Below are 18,806 nucleotides of genomic sequence, written 5' to 3' on the forward strand. Positions count from 1 at the left end.
GCAGGAGACGAGGACTGTGACAAGGTTAGAGTGGGTTAGTTGAGGGGATAGATTAGTTGCAGGAGACGAGGACTGTGACAAGTTTAGAGTGGGTTAGTTGAGGGGATAGATTTAGTTGCAGGAGACGAGGACTGTGACAAGGTTAGAGTGGGTTAGTTGAGGGGATAGATTAGTTGCAGGAGACGAGGACTGTGACAAGGTTAGAGTGGGTTAGTTGAGGGGATAGATTAGTTGCAGGAGACGAGGACTGTGACAAGGTTAGAGTGGGTTAGTTGAGGGGATAGATTAGTTGCAGGAGACGAGGACTGTGACAAGGTTAGAGTGGGTTAGTTGAGGGGATAGATTAGATGCAGGAGACGAGGACTGTGACAAGGTTAGAGTGGGTTAGTTGAGGGGATAGATTAGTTGCAGGAGACGAGGACTGTGACAAGGTTAGAGTGGGTTAGTTGAGGGGATAGATTAGTTGCAGGAGATGAGGACTGTGACAAGGTTAGAGTGGGTTAGGTGAGGTGATAGCTGAGTAAACTTCATTTTTACAAAAAAAATCTTAATATAATGCAGTAATTAAAGTAGTATAATTTTGGAAATAATGGTGTTTCACAGTAGGGTCGTTTATCTTTGTGCTGCCTTCAACTTTTATCGTGTTATACATTTTCTGCCTCTTATTTAGAAAAAAAGAATTGCACGGTATTGGACAAACAACACAGAATTAACTTCTATACCAGATAATATTTCGTGTCGGCCGGGAAGTACTTCGAATCGAACGAAATTTCTGTTCACAGTGTATTTGAATGGTAGATAGGACGAAGCGGCACATCGGATGGGGCAGAACAGAATTCAGGAGCTATAGAATGTTTATTTACGCTACTGTCGAGCAAAATTTCTTGTTTCGGGTATGATCGTAAGTCCTCGTGAAAAAACAAATGAACGAGATCGATTCGTAATTAGTTTACTATTGCTAAAATAGTACGTATATCAAAAATCACAATGTAATATGAACAAAGACAAATTAATAAATCTTGTACTGAATTATTCTCTTTGTATGACAAAATACAAAACTAGTCTTCGGTTCGATTTCATTATTGTGAGCAGCAGTAGACTCTTCGTTTCGATTCGATTCAGTCTATGAGTGGGATCGGGACTTAAAGTCGTTTCATATGCGCACGGCCGACTTGATGTGCTCGCTTCGCTTCTCCTTTACCGGCCTTGACAATTCATTTTGATCCCTGTGTTAAAGCTGTAATCGAGAAAATATGAAATTCCCGCCAGATGGCACTAACTCCCAAGGTTCACTGAGGAATGCGTGTATTGTTTCTTGTACGTTTATAATTAGTAATATTGCGCTTTTTCTACTGGTATGTGAGTTTATTGTGATATGATTCAAAATGACGTATTGTTGTGTACTATTGTGTACTTCGAATAGAAAAAAAGAGTGAAGGAGCAATATCATTCCACAAATTTCCGAGTGACAGGGAAAGATGATTATATTTCGTGACCATAATATTGTACAAAATGGAAATATAAAAATTGGAGTTGTATCCTTCGAAGAGGTGGAAAAATTCAAATATTTTGTTTTACTTTAGTAAGTTATTTTACGACGCTTTATCAACATCTTAGGCTATTTAGCGTCTGAATGAGATGAAGGTGATAATGCCGGTGCAGTGAGTCCAAGGTCCAACACCGAAAGTTACCCAGCATTTGCTCATATTGGGTTGAGGGAAAACCCCGGAAAATACCTCAACCAGGTAACTTGCCCCGACCGGGAATCGAACCCGGGCCACCTGGTTTCGCGGATAGACGCGCTAACCGTTACTCCACAGGTGTGGACAAAAATTCAAATATCTTGGAGCAACAGGGACAAATATAAATGACACTCGGGAGAAAATTAAACGCACAATAAATATGGGAATGCCTCTTATTATTCGGTTGAGAAGCTTTTGTCATCTAGTCTGCTGTCAAAAAATCTGAAAGTTAGAATGTATAAAAACAGTTATATTACCGGTTGTCCTGTATGGTTGTGAAACTTGGACTCTCATTTTGAGAGAGGAACAGACATTACGGGTGTTTCAGAATAAGGTTCTTAGAAAAATATTTGGGGCTAAGAGCGATGGAATTAGAGGAGAATGGAGGAAGTTACATAACGCAGAACTGCACGCGTTGTATTCTTCACCTGACATAACTAGGAACATTAAATCCAGACGTTTGAGATGGACAGGGCATGTAGTATGTATGGGCGAATTCAGATATGCACATAGAGTGTTAGTTGGGAGGCCAGAGGAAATAAGACCTTTGGGGAGGCCGAGATGGGAGGATAATATTAAAATGGATTTGAGGGCGGTGGGATATGATGATAGGGACTGGATTAATCTTGCACAGGATAGGGACCAATAGCGGGCTTATGTGAGGGCGGCAATGAACCTCCGTGTTCCTTAAAAAGCCATAAGTAAGTAAGGGAAATATGCGAAAATGGCTTAAAGTGATTTCACGCCTAGACGTTGTTTCTAAAGCAACTCTCCATCTTCAGTCGTTTGTAGTTTACATTTCAGGGAAGATCATTCTAATAATGGGAAATTTAGAATAGTAAAACCAAATGCTGTATCAACAATATTCCCTCATTATCCTAGGTATAAGTGACAGATAACAGAAGACCATGACGGACAGTTACTAAAACTGATATCCCTCCACCCAAGAAACGCAAATATTTTAGTAATATTGGTTTTTCACTGTTCGAACAAGATGTTCCGAGTGGCTCAGCATCAGTTAATGACATTCCCTTCTTGCCAGTTGAAAATGACCATAAAGCGACGCAAACAGACGTTGTTAACTTCGTGGAGCTAAAAAAAAAAATAATTAACAGATTGCATGTGAAAATTACATAACTTAATCAGGTGTTACAAGAGAAGCAAGATGGGATAACGAAAACAACCGAAAAACTCCAATTGAAAGAGATCCGTTGCATAAAGAACAAGAAAATGTATGGAAAGAGGCCGATGAAGGCAATATTCATGCAAAATTGATTCTAGATCAGCTGCTTAATCATCGAAAAAGAATACTAAACAAGAATATATGAGAAAATTTGTGTTCAGAAATTGAGCCGTTACTGTGTAGATGCCCTCTCTTGCAATGCCAATTTGTGATGAAGACGGCCAAAACGGACTTGCTAATATCATTACTGTGAAATTTGTAAGGCTTCTTTAGATAACATTGTAGCAGCTTTAACTGAAAAGCTTGTTCCTTCGAAGAATGCGGCTTATAATCCACTGAGTCGCAAAATCTTGAAACTATGATTCTTGAATCTGCAATATGAAGTGGAATGCATCAGTGCAGTGAGTGAAAGTATAAAATTCAGTACAAGTTATGGTAAATATTTACCCAAGTGATTACTTTGAAACATCGCAGTTTAGCCTATGGGTGCTACTCAGCGAATGAACTACAAAATTACGCCGCTGTCATCATGTTACTTAAACTGAAAATGTTACTATGTGGTACCTTCCCTGCTTTTAAACTCACGCTTTTACCATAATTAACAGAAGTAAACAATAATACTCATTATTTTCTTATTTATTATTTATAATTGTTATTATTACTCTTTAATCATTTATTTTAGTTCATATTGAGTATTTCTTCTGTGGACACCAGAGCTTGGCAGACAGCGCCTCGTGGTGGAATTGAGAAATTTTCCAATTTCAAGAAAATATTACTATTGTCAAGGCCGTATACAAAAAAGCGAAGGGAACATCAAGTCGGCCGTGATATGCGACTAATAATGTCTCTAGTAAACGCAAGGTGGCAGGTTTGTCACTTTATTATTAAGTCTTGTCACCAGAAGATGGCAGTGTTTCTAGTGGAAGCATGAGCTACTATCGTTGCTTACGAGATTACACAAGCTGGGGCATAGAGCTTGAAAAACGAGTCTGAAGTGGTTCCCTCGTAATGCCAATTCCGCCGCTCGGAGCGCTGTTCTGCCCTATATATTCATAGCAGAACACTTAAAAGACATTGACATTTGGGACATTTAAAGGACTCACCATTGCTTATTAAATGCTTCGTACAATATTTTATGGACAATAGACGTAATTTCCAAACTTCTACTCCTCAATTATATTACAATAAAAGGCTGTCATTCTTGATATTAAAACATATTACATATAAACTGAGGGACTGTCTGCTCTGTACTTCAGTTCATACACCAAACATTTCCGGAAATAAATTAACTTGACATCTTACATATACGCACTATAGCCTACCCTTTTCACCTAATATTATTAATATTGTTATTAAATAAGATATTGCAACTAATTAAGGTACTGCATTATCTTTAATTTCCTTGAATTCATAATTAAGCATTTGCAAGAAGGCGTAACTTTTCCCTCTCTTTTAAAAAAAATACGGTCACAATAATTGAGAAGTATAATTATTACAAGATTTTTTCTTGCAGTGGTGAAAACATTTCTATAGGCCTACTGATTAATCTATTGAGCATAGTAATAGTAAACGCTGTAGTATTCTTTTCTGAAGCCAAGATTTTCGCAACAACTGAAGTGCGACACATGTAAAGATGAGGAAATGTCCCTTTTTCTTTTGGGAAAACTTGTGAAGCACTACTGGACAATATTGCCAAAGTTATTTCCAGTAAATACGAAGTGATTAGGAAACTTAATCAGAAACCCCTAAATAGAAAAGTGCTGAAAGTGCAATAAACTGGGCCATTTCTTAATTACATATAGAACACTGGAACTGACTATCTACAAGGACCCTCGTGTTATAAATATTATGATTATTTCAGATTGTGATACAGTTATAAGCGTACATTCCTAAAATTTAAAAGTAACAATGAGGATGCCCTATGTTATAGGAAAGTTTTAAACGTGTACATTTAACTTTTTTTATGAATGATTTCCTGATCAAGATTTTCATTAACTATGTGCCAAACTTTTGAAGTGAAGAGTGCAGTAAGAAACTGTTGGACATCTGATCAGTATTTTAATCATGTGCTGGTTACAGTACATTAGATGTCTTCTTGAATATACCTGATGAGGTATGTATATGAAGTTTGTATCGTCAGTATTCAAGTAGCCTACTTATGTATGTAATTGTTATTATCTGTACAGAAAAAATTTAGCTTATGTGATAGTATGAAGTAATCTCTCACGAAATAACAAGGAAGAGAAAGGTGCTTAAATTTAAATATTGAAAACAGGATGATAATAATAATAATAATAATAATAATAATAATAATAATAATGATTTATTTTAGCTGGCAGAGTTAAGGCCGTAAGGCCTTCTCTTCCACTCAACCAGCAAAAAGTGTATATACATATGCATGAACTTACAAAGAATCCAACAATTTGATTGAGATGAGAGTTACATGTATACAAAAGTTATTTACAAATTAAACAACAAAATACTATGAACTATTAATTAAACACTGAAATAAACTGTGTAGCAGAATTAAACTAAAATACATAGAATGTTAATATATTTCAAATAATATTAGATAATAGAAAGATATTATTACGAGACAATTAAAATACAGCACAATCAGGATGATGTCTAAAGAAAAAAGTAACAATGTAGTCAGTGATAGTTTAAATCAGTATGATTGGAGTGAAATGCTAATAAGGTTATCTTTTAAGCTGTTCTTAAAGGTGTTTATTGTCTTGCAGCCCCTAATACTTTGTGACAAGGAATTCCATTGACGCGAGGTGGATATTGTAAAAGATGATGAATAACAAGATGTTCTATGAAGAGGTATACTTAGCGTGCCACAGATAAGTGATCTGGTATTTACGTCGTGGTTAGAGTATAGATAAGAGAAACGAGACGAAAGGTAATTTGGTGTTGAAGTGTGCAGAATTCGAAAGAGTAAAGACAAAGAGTGTAAAGTTCTACGTTCTTTAAGTCGGAGCCACGAGAGACTTGCGAAGGACGGTGATATGTGATCATACCGTCGGATGTTGCACACGTATCTGACGCACATATTCTGAGCTCGCTGTAACTTGACTGACAATTCAGAACTTAGGTCACTTAACAAAACGTCACAATAATCGAAGTGCGGCGTTACTAGGGTTTGCACTAGGGTAAGTTTTAGTTGCTGGGGCAAGAAGTTTCTCAAGCGACTCAAACAGTGAATGGAGGAACAGATTTTTTTTATCGTTTCTTTAACTTGAAAATTCCAACTTAGATTATTATCAAAAAAGAAGCCAAGATTTTTTACGACAGATGAATAAGGGATTAGCGTGTTGTTAAGAGTAACAACTGAAAGATTACTGTTATTAAGGGAGTTAACTAAACGCTTATGTCCAATAATTATGGCTTGAGTCTTACTTGGATTAAGTGCGAGTCCGAAATTGGCCGCCCAAGTGGAGACAGTGGCTAGGTCACAATTTAACTTGTCAATCGATTCATTGATCGTATTGGGTCTGGAATGTATGTAAAGTTGTAGGTCGTCGGCATAGAGGTGATATCGGCAATACTGTAAGTTCTTTAATACGTCATTAATGTAGATAGAGAAAAGTAGTGGACCTAATACGGAGCCCTGCGGCACTCCCGCCTTTGTGCATCTCCATTGGGAGAATTGATTATCAAGTGAAACACACTGTTGGCGGTCACGTAGGTAGGAGTCCATCCAGCTCAAGGTATTGTCTGACAGGTGCAAAGCCTTCATCTTTGCAAGAAGCAACTCGATATCAACAGAACCAAAGGCATTGCTGAAATCGAGAAGAGTTAGTGCCGTTACTTCACCCCTATCCATAGCTTCACGGATGTCCTCAGTCACTTTAAGTAGGGCTGTAGAAGTGCTGTGTCCATGTCTAAAACCCGATTGATAGTCATCAAGGAGTTTGTGTTCGTCGAGATAGTTCATAAGTTGTCCATGTACAATATGTTCTAATGCTTTTGAAAGAGTGGGAAGAATTGATATCGGTCTGTATTGGTTTACTGTAGAAGGTGTGTTAGATTTAGGTAAAGGTTTCACTAATGCCATTTTCCAGAGTGAGGGGTAGGACCCAGTCATAATAGATGCATTGAATATATGTGTGATGGTCGACAGGATCACATCTATTATTTTATACAGGAGAGTGATATTTATATTGTCTATACCTTGGGCTTTAGATTTCATACGTCGCAGCGTCTTCATTACGTCAGTCGGGTTAATGTATTTAAAGAAGAATTTATCCCACACAGGTTGGGGGTAAGATCTGAGAAATTCAAGAGTCTCTTGCTTATGTAATGGTTCAGGTGGAGCAGTGACAAAATGTTCATTTAGACTATTGAGTGACAAGTTGATGTTATCTACCCGAGGCTTTGCTTTTGTTAGACCCAGGTTATTAAGGTTACGCCACAATTCTTTCGCACTGACCGAAGGTAGAATAAGGGAATGTGCATGGCGTAATTTAGCATTTCTTACTGCTTGATTACATTTATTTCTTAAAACTTTGTAAGTATTAAAATCTAATTCGTCCTTGCTCCGTCTGTATTTACGATAAGCAGTGTCTCTGTCTGTCATGAGTAATTTTATGGCATCGCACATCCAAGGCGCAGGGTGTCTACCAACTCGTCTGGTTTTCAAAGGTGCGTGTTTATCGTATAACTGAATTACTAGGTCGTTAAATTTTTCGATTTTGTCGTCAATGTCTGGTAAATTCCACACTTCAGTCCAAGGCAGGCTAAGAGCGTCATTGATTAATTCCTCATGCTCAATATGCTTTAAGTCCCGGTATGATGTGATGCGAGGTTTATATTTTGGACAATACAAGGAATATTCTAAAAAGATTATGTCGTGTGCTGAGATACCCGGCGCTGGTAGTTGTCCATTCGTTAATACTAGCTGAGGATTAGTCGTGGCAATAATGTCAAGAAGTGTCTCCGATTCCTGGGTGTGGTGGGTAGCTGCGGAAGGAAGGATGGATATATTGTAAGACTCAAACATGTTCTTAAGTTGAACTGTAGCGTAATTACTTGAATTTAATAAGTTTGTATTGAAATCGCCTAAAATAACAGTATGGTCATAGTGAGGCACAAGATTAAGCAAAGGTGTTTCAAGGTCACTTAAGAATCCTGATTTAGGGGGTTTGTATACAACTCCAAGGAGGCACTTTTTGTTGCTTGCACTGACTTCGATGAATAGATATTCAGGATGTTCTAAGACTTCATTCGAAGACTGGTAGACAATTTTAAACGGTAAGTCCGATCGCACATACATCGCAACACCACCTCCGCGTTTACCGATTCGGTCATTTCTACAGAGGGTGTAATTATCTAAACTTACAAGAGAAGATGATAGGGAAGGCTTCAACCACGTTTCAGAGATAAGAATAGCGTGAAGAGACAAAGGAGAGAAAATAGATTGAACTTCATTGAAATGACAGAGAAGGCTTTGAGAATTTATGTGGGCTACTTTTAAAGTGTTAGGATGCGAGCTGAAAGACGATTTTAACAGGGCACTGGTCGAAAGAGCAGGTAGTGGGTTAGGGGTGGCTGGGGTGGGTGGGGGTGAGGCTGTGGAAGGGAATTCAGAAAAGTGAAAGTCGTTTGTGTGAGGGGCTGCAGACAGCAAGTCATTCACCTCGAAGCAGTCGATACTGACAACTTACAGAAACTAAATTAGTATAAACTAATAGTAATGCAATAATGACAGAGATTAATAATAATATTGATATGATAACAGTAATAGTGAATATTACAAGCCTACCACTAAAAATTGAATTACTAAGAAAATGTGGTAGTGTATGATATTATGACCTAGTGCTTGCATATTAACTACGGCAGATCAGAAGCTTTTAAAATTTTGTTTTACATTCCCAATTTTAACAAAAATAATGCCGTCTGTGGTCCAGACATTAGTCAGTCCATATCTCATGATGCAGTCTTACAATAGTGCATGCCGGGATTGCGTTAAGTCCTCTCTCAACGTCACACCTGAGTTTTTTAACAATTTTTTATTAGTAAACACTTCTCTTCTTTTTCGGTAACTTACGAATTTTACGATCACCGGCCGAGGTCGGTCTCCTTGCCTCCCAACCCGGTGACTCCTATCGATGTCGCTCACCACCAGGTTGACCCCGACTTTTGCCGCGACTTCGATGGCGATCTGGTCTGTGTCCTCGTTGTTGTTTTCCGGGATCCCAAATATACGGAGACTCTGCCGGCGCTGATATTGTTCAAGAGCGTCCTGTTTGTCTTCAAGCTTCCTTTCTAGGCTGGCGATTCTCTCATCTTTCTCACGAAGGGATGCCTCCAGCTTTTCGATCACCTCCGTGTTGCGCGCGAGAGCAGACTTCAGCTCCGACACTATAGAGTCCTTGATGAGGTTGGCGAGACCCGCCAATATGGTGGGATCGCGCCAAGACTCCTCGAACACACGCTTCACACAATCTTCAATGCTTTCCTCCTGTTGCCTGTTTTTTCCACGAACCATGATAGCAGAAATTATCAAACAACACTGGTAGAACAAAGAATACAAAAAATAATAGACGAAATACGGGTACACCTCCAGAAAAAATATGCGAATGCACGAGCTCAAATCCTAACATAAGTAGAGTTGCCACCATAGATGTAACACCTCCGTAACACCTGAAATGAATATAAAATAAATTAATGTATTGGTAATGATACAAGAATAAAAAGAAATTAGGATGATAAGAAGAAAATAATTTTTACTTCCTTTCAATTATTAATGAAACCTGGCCAATCACCATTCGCAGTTGATTTCTATGGTTACGGGTCTATTCTTCATATTCTGTAGCTTTCAAATAATTTCTAAAATAAATATTACGCCTACTTAGCTTTTGTAAAACGAAATTTTCACTTTCACTTTCAACGGAACACTCACTTATATTCAGTTCTTGTATCTTGCAGTAAATTATCCATTTGTGATCATCTTTCCAATATAACCTCCCATTGAAACGACCACTTAAAATCATGAGCTAGAATTTATTATTTTAAAAACATTTCCACGTACATACCGTTATAATTGTTATGAACCACAATACAAAAGACAACACTGTGAAATTGGATTAATTTACCAAGATCAACATCAATACCGGTAGTATAAAATCACATATAGGCCTAGGCTATATTATTTCATTACTTAATGGTCTTAATTAGAAGAATTAATTTTGAAGAATTTACAAATATGCTGAAATAATTTATGACACCTCTTATAGAAATGTAAAAATATGTATGTACATTTTGAAACAATGGGTATAGCACCACTTGAAAATGTTGAGCACTTTAACAGTAACTTGTAAATTGTTCCATCACGTTGTCTATAGTGTTCATTTAATGTAGCACTTTTAGAATGAACGTGGTTCACATACATAAGAAGAAATGACGATGGAATGAGTCGAAGACATACAGTTTTCTTTAATTTTTAGCAAATGATGAAGTTGAATATATACTGTTACTTCATATCCTAACATAAGTAGAGTTGCCACCATAGATGTAACACCTCCGTAACACCTGAAATGAATATAAAATAAATTAATGTATTGGTAATGATACAAGAATAAAAAGAAATTAGGCTAGACATAACCTCACAAAATTACAAACACATGCTAAAACAAAAAAAAAAACTTTACGTATCCGTATATAATAAAACTAGATATTCTAGATATAATTTGATTCACACGATAACCACCTCAGCCTATTTCGCAGCAGCCATTAGTTACCAGTTTGAGGTGCATTACCTAATCTCATACTAACCTTGTTAAGTTCTCTTACCTAATTCACTGATAATTACGTAACAATACACAGGTCTAAAATACAGACAAATACACATTAATTACCTAATAAGTACAGCATGAAGGTAATTCATTACTTTTGTCGGTATTTTCTAAAAGAGAAAGGGAAAACAGTAACAACATTATCTTCAATGTTTACATCACGTCGTTCACATTTTCATTAGGCCTATATCAGTAATGCTTGGTAAGTGAAACAATGCATGAAATTATTTTACATTTCGGGTCACATCATTCGAGAGTCGGAAAATGCAATTCGCCACTTTTAACATAGCATTGCTTGTTATATGAGAGAACTTTGACATTTACCTTAACCTATAAATATACGACCTGTTGGTACAGAGTTCTTCACATAGCAAAACACAGACAATTTTCAAATATAACTTAGCTGAACAAACTTCAAATAACACTGTAATATGCTTGGCATATTTGTAATATTCGTACTCAATGAGTAATGCACAATTAATCGAACTATTTTCACGATGCACAATGCTTTGTAATGGTACTATTCATCATTTCATAGGGCAGAGAGGCGAACCTAGCGGCAGAAATTGTCATGACTCACAGAGACCTACTCTCGATCGTGCTATGCGCCAGCTTGTGTAATCACGTAAGCAACGGCTACTATATAATCTTTCACTGAGCGGTATTTCAATTTTATATTGTTGGCTGCAATGGCTGCTGCGAATTTAATTCTGTGTTACTGGATATAGTTCCTTCATTTCTTCCTAATTATTGTGGAAATAATTTCATTTCACGTTTTTGCCCAGGGCTACAATTATTCGCACTGATATTTTGTACAAAATTTTATATTTCATTATAGATTTCAGTCTGTAAATAAAAATTGATATAAGTTCACCCCAACCGCCTAAGAATAAAAAACCAAGGCGCTAAAGCCACGGAGGGCGCTAAAATGAAGCCTAAGAGTAAAAAACGAAGGCACTAAAACCACGGAGGGCACTATAATGATGCCTAAGAATAAAAGACAATGGCACTAAAACCCCGGATAACGCTAAAATGAAGCCTAAGTATAAAAGACGAGGGCGATAAAAATGAAGCCTAAGAAGAAAAGACGTCTGAGTTAAAACTCCGGAAGGCGCTAAAATGAAGCCTAAGAGTAAAAATCGAAGGCGCTAAAACCACGCAGGGCGCTAAAATGATTGGGTTACCGCAGTTCGTTTTTACGCTACGTTTACGGTTAGGTTACCGCATTTCGTTTTTACTTCAATTTTTGTTTAGGTTACCGCATTATCCTTTTACGCATATTTTACGCTTATTTTACCCTTAGGTTAGCGCATTTCCTTTTTACGCCAATTTTACGTTTCGTCTACGCTTAGGTTACAGCATTTCCTTTTATGCAAATTTTACGCTTCTGCATGTAGTTTTTACGCCAATTTTACGCTTCGTTTACACTTAGCTTACCGCATTTCGTTTATACGCCAATGTTACGCTTAGGTTACCGCATTTCGCTTTTACTTCAATTTTTGCTTAGGTTACCGCATTATCTTTTTACACATATTTTACGCTTAGGTTAGCGCATTTCCTTTTTACGCAAATTTTACGCTTCAGTTACGCTTAGGTTACTGCATGTAGTTTTTACGCCAATTTTACGCTTCATTTACGCTTAGGTTACCGCATTTCGTTTTTACGCCAATTTTACGCTTCGTTTACTCTTACTTTACCGCATTTCGATTTTACGCCCATATTATGCTTCGTTTACGCTTAGGTTACCGCATTTCGCTTTTACACCAATTGAAATTTTTTTGAAAATTTTGAAGCTTTTTTATAATTTTTAAAATTCTGGAATTTTGATTAATTTTAAAATTCAAAATTTTTTAAAATTTTTATTTTTTCTTGAATTTTGAAAGATTCTGAAAATTTTTTCAATTTTGATAAATTTTGAAAGATTTTGAGAATTTTTAAAATATAAAAAAAATTGAAAATATTGGAAAATTTTGAGATATCTTGAATTTTTTAAAAAAATTGAAAATTTTTGGAATTCGGAAATATTCTGAAAATTTACTTTTTTGAATTTTGAAAATGTTTATAATTTTTGAAAATTTTGAAATTTTTTAAAAATTCTGGAAATATTGAAAATTTTTTTAATTATGAATATTTTGAAAGATTTTGAAAATTTGAAAGTTTTGGAAATTTTTGGAATTTTGAGAAATTTTGAAAATTTTTTAAAATTTTGAATTTTTTTTTAATTTTGAGAAAATTTGAAAAATTTTGGAATTTTGAAGATTTTAAAAAAATTTTGAGTTTTTCATTCTGAAGAATTTTGGAAATATTTGGAATTTTGAAAAAATTTTGAAAATTTATGGAATTTTGAATAATTTTGCGCTTATGTTACCGCATTCCCTTTATAGCCCCATTTACGCTTCGTTTACAATTAGGTTACCGCATTTTCTTTTTACGCCAATTTTACGCTTAGGTTACGGCATTTGGTTTTCACGCCGATTTTACGCTTCGTTAAGGTTTAGGTTACCGCATTTCGTTTTTACGCCAATTTTATGCTTCGTTTACGCTTGGGTTACCGCAGTTCGTTTTTACGCCAATTTTACGCTTAGGTTACCGCATTTCGTTTTTACTCCAATTTTACGCTTAATTTACCATATTATCCTTTTACGCCTATTCTACGCTTATTTTACCCTTAGGTTACCGCATTTCCTTTTTACACCAATTTTACGTTTCGTCTACGCTTAGGTTACAGCATTTCCTTTTTACGCAAATTTTACGCTTCGTGTACGCTTAGGTTACCGCATTTCTATTTTACTCCAGTTTCACGTTTAGGTTACCGCATTATCCTTTTACGCCTATTTACGCTTCCTTTACCCTTAGGTTCACGGTAGAAAACATTTCAAAAATTTTCAAAATTCCAAACATTTTTAGAATTTTAAAAAATTTTCAAAATTTTACACAATTCAAAGAAATTTCAAAATTTCCAAAATTTTCAAAAATTTTTCCAAATTCCAAAAATTTTCAAAAATTTTCAGAATTAAAAAAAATAAAAATTTTCTAAAATTACAATTTTCAAAATTCAAAAAAATATCAAGTTTCAAAAATTATAAAAATTTTCAAAATGAAATAAATTTTAAATTTTCAAAATTTTTTCAAAATTTTTCAGAATAAAAAAACTCAGAATTTTCTAAATTTTTCAAGATTCCAAAAATTTTCAAAAATTCAAAAAAATTAAAATTTTTCAAAAATTTTTCTAAAATTACAATTTTCAAAATTAAAAAAAATTCAACTTTCAAAAATTATAAAAATTTTCAAAATGAAAAAATTGTTAAATTTTCAAAAATTTTTCAAAAGTTTTCAGAATAAAAAAACTCAGAATTTTCTAAATTTTTCAAGATTCCAAAAATTTTCAAATTTTCTCCAAATTAAAAAAAATTCAAAATTTTCAAAATTTCTCAAAATCCCAAAAATTTTCAAAAATTTCAAAATCTTCAATATCTTTCAAAAGTTCTCAAAATTGCAAAAAAAATTAGACTTTCAAAATTGAAGAATCAAAATTTTCAATTTTCAACAATTTATCAAAATAAAAAAAAAATAAAAATTATAAAAACTTAAAAATTTTCAAAAAATTGTCATTTGGCGTAAAAGTGAAATGCGGTAAGCTAAGCGTAAAGTTAGGGTAAAAGCGAAATGCGGTAACCTAAGCGTAAACGAATCGTAATATTGGCGTAAAACTAAAATGCGGTAACCTAAGCGTAAACGAAGCATAATATTGGCGTAAAAACGAAATGCGGTAAAGTAAGAGTAAACGAAGCGTAAAATTGGCGTAAAAACGAAATGCGGTAACCTAAGAGTAACATTGGCGTATAAACGAAATGCGGTAACCTAAGCGTAAACGAAGAGTAAAATTGGCGTAAAAACTACATGCTGTAACCTAAGCGTAAACGAAGCGTAAAATTGGCGTAAAAAGGAAATGCTGTAACCTAAGCGTAGACGAAACGTAAAATTGGCGCAAAAAGGAAATGCGCTTACCTAAGGGTAAAAGAAGTGTAAAATAGGCGTAAAAGGATAATGCGGTAACCTAAGCGTAAAATTGAAGTAAAATAGAAATGCGGTAACCTAGCGTAAACGAAGCGTAAAATTGGAGTGAAAACTACATGCTGTAACATAAGCGATCAGAGTCTGAGGTTAGTAACTTTGCAGTAATTCATAATAAAATCAGCCTACGTACCTATAAATTTAACGTAGATTACAAATGTAAATGATAATAAAATTATGTAGGATACCTTACTACGCATCAGCCAGACATCCATCTTCCCACAACAAAGATCCAGGGCAATCTACTTTACCGTTAGAGTTTGAACAGGCTGATAATATGTGAATCATAAGAAAACGTTGAACATTTATGTTACGCAATACGCCGTTGACTTCATATGTATATGTATATGTATATGTATATATTTGATGATGTAGGCCCGCAGGTTCATTGCCGTCCTCACAAAGCCCGCCACCAGTCCATATACTGAGCAAGATTAATCCAGTCTCTATCATCATATCCCACCTCCCTCAAATCCATTTTAATATTATCCTCCCACTTAAGTATCGGCCTCCCCAAAAATGTTTCCCTCCAGCCTCCCAAATAACACTCTGTATGCATTTCTGGATTCACCCATACGTGCTACATGCCTTGCCCATTTGAAACTTCTGGATTTAATGTTCCAAAATGTGTCGGGTGAAGAATAAAATGCGTACAGTTCTGCTTTGTGTAACTTTCTCCATTTTCCTGTAACTTCATCCCTCTTAGTCCCAAACATTTTCCTAAGCACCTTATTCTCAAACACCTTTAACCTCTGTTCCTCTCTCAAAGTGAGAGTCCAAGTTTCACAACCATACAAAACAACCGGTAATATAACTGTAAACAAATATAAATTCTAACTTTCAACTTTTTCTAGAGCTGACTGGAAGCCGAAAGCTTCTCAACCGAATACTAAAAGGCATTTCTCATATTTCTTCTGCGTTTAATTTCCTCCCGAGTGTCATTTATATTGTTACTGTTGCTTCAAAATATTTGAATTTTTCCATCTCTTCAAAGGATAAATTTTCATTTTTATATTTCCATTTCGTACAATATTCTGGTCACGAGACATAATCATATACTTTGTCTTTTCGGGATTTACTTCCAAACCTATCGCTGTACTTGCCTCAAATAAAATTCCCGTGTTTTCTCTAATCGTCTGTGGATTTTCTCCTAACATATTCACGTCATCCGCATAGACAAGAAGCTGATGTAACCCTTTCAATTACAAACGCTGTTCCTAATGGCATATTCTAAAGCAAAGTTAAAAAGTAAAGGTGATATTGCATCTCCTTGCTTTAGCCCGCAGTGAATTGGAAAAGCATCCGACAGAAACTGACCTATACGGACTCTGCTGTACGTTTCACTGAGACACATCTTAATTAATCAAACTAGTTTCTTGGGAATACCAAATTCAATGAGCATATCATATAAAACTTGTGTCTTAACAGAGTCATATGCCTTTTTGAAATCTATGAATAACTGATGTGTTGTATCTTTATACTCCCATTTTTTTCTCCAATATCTGTCGAATATAAAAATCTGATCAATAGTCGATCTATTACGCCTAAAACCACACTGATGAATCCCAACAATTTCATCTAAGTTATATGAAGTTAATCTTTTCAAAAGAATATTGGACAATAGTGATATTTCTCGAAAGTTACCAAATACTCTCCAATGATAATACTGGAAAGTTCACGGTAAAAGTGGCGAATGACTCACCAGTGCTATCTAGCGGCAGGGATTGTAGGCAGCGAGGATGACGTGACGATTAGCGCGATGAACTGTGATATGAGTTTTGCTCTTCAACAAACACGTGATGTCATACGGAATATTGTCATTATAGTTGCACACAATGTCAGTTAAATGTGGAATTGTTTGTTTTAGAAACTATTGCCCAGTTGCAGAAACGTTAATCATTTATGATCGGACTTTGATCGACGTTTAATCGGAGTTTGACCGGCAATCAGTTACTTTCTTGTTGCAGAAACAGCAATCAGTATTTGATCGGCGATCAAACTGTCGTCAGATTTGATCAGCAATTTTCTGCTGGTCAAATAGTGATTCTCCGATCAAGTTTGTGTCGTATGTTGCATTTACAGGTTAATTCTATATTATTTTCGAAAATATTGTGCTATGGATTCTTCAGATGAAGAAATTTTTGAAAGGTATGAGGAAGAAATATTGTTAAGGCAACGAAATATACAAAGACGAGACGAGTTATATTTTATGTTTCAAGAGGAGTTTGAAAAACGATTTAGGTTAAGTAAAGAATCTTGTTGTATGGTACTTTCGAAAATCGAAAGAAATATATGTAGACAGACTAACAGAAACTATCCTCTGTCTCCAATGAACCAGCTTTTAATTACGTTAAGGTATTATGCAACTGGTACCTTTCAGATAGTCTTGGGTGATATTGTAGGGGTGCATAAATCTACTATCAGCAGAGTGGTAAGAGAAGTTACCCATGAACTAGCTTTATTAGCACAGACTTATATAAAGCCTCCAAATTCTGCGAGGGAACGTCTTGAGATTCAAAGAGAATTTTCAGCAATATCTGAATTCCCACGAGTAATTGGTTGTATAGATTGCACCCATATCCCTATCATATCACCTGGTGGGAATAATGCTGAACTCTATCGGAACAGAAAAGGTTTCTTTTCGATAAATGTGCAGGCTGTGTGCACATCTTCATTATTGTTTTGGAATGTAGTGGCACGTTGGCAAGGTTCCACACATGACAGCACGATATTCCTCATGAGCAGGTTACGTGCTCAGTTTGTGAATGGAGAAATGGGAAATGGAATCCTGTTAGGCGATGGCGGCTATTCCTGCTCTAATTTTCTGCTGACACCTCTCTCTAACCCAAGGACTGAACCAGAGGAACTCTACAACACAACTCACATACAAACACGAAATTGTATAGAAAGAGCATTTGGAGTTGTTAAAAGAAGATTTCCATGCTTATCAATGGGTCTCCGGTTCAAGCTGAGAAGGCAGCAATCAACAACACTTGAGTGTATTATGGCATGCTTTGTCCTACATAACCTACTGTTAGAGCATGGAGAAACTGAACCCCCACCTCCAGACGAAGACTTGGTACGAAGATTCTACCCCGAAGCTGAAAGAGAACAAGCATTATTCAGAGGAAGAAGAAGAGGAAATGGAGGACATGTTGTCAGGACTGCTTTAATAAATACACACTTCACAGAAATGGCAGAAAGGTAAGTAAAACAATACAAGGTTATTTTCAAAGAAGCAACTTAATTTTTAAATTCATTAGCCAAAATAGCTTTTTTTATTTCTAATTCCACTCTCGCAACCTCAAGGTTTGTTCTCAATATTTTCATCTCCATGCTGTGTTTCTCCAACAGAATGCGGCACCTTAAATCATTAAAGTCCACTTTACTACTTGTGTAGTCTTCCATCCTGTTTCTCTTGTGTTTTCGTGCAGTAGGCCTACTTGTTGTAATCTGCATCTGTTGTTGAAGGCCTGCTGTTGGAATTGCTTCTGGTATATTTACAGACGGAGACTGCGAAGGTGATAGAACAGTCTCATGAGCTACCATCTCTTCATGAGATTCCGTCTGTACCTCTTCAACACTCATGACAGGCAGAGGACCATCAAAATACGTTTCCACTGATTCAATATAGGAAACAGGATCAGCGGCTACGTCTTCAATGACCTGGTACTGGCCATCGCTGTCGCACGGATTACAAAGAGGTGTGAAGTTGTGATGGAGTTTGGCTATAAGCCGCTCCCCATCTACATCTAACTTCCTCTTGAATGATCCCCCGCCTGTTTTGTGCAACTCAGCCTGAAAATAGAATAAACACATATATGTTTACCATAAAATAAAAACTTTTTAATAAATAGTAGTAATATTGTAATGAAATCCCTGTAGTGAAATTTATTTTTAAAATGTATCTGGAAATAGGTTGTAATTGTTTAAGTACTGAGGTTTAATAAATTATGAAGAGATTGGTTTGTTGATTTAAAATACAGTATTTTTTTCAACCATCCCCCA

The sequence above is a fragment of the Periplaneta americana genome, chromosome 16, assembly GCF_040183065.1.
Source record: "Periplaneta americana isolate PAMFEO1 chromosome 16, P.americana_PAMFEO1_priV1, whole genome shotgun sequence".
In the NCBI taxonomy this organism is placed as follows: Eukaryota; Metazoa; Arthropoda; class Insecta; order Blattodea; family Blattidae; genus Periplaneta; species Periplaneta americana.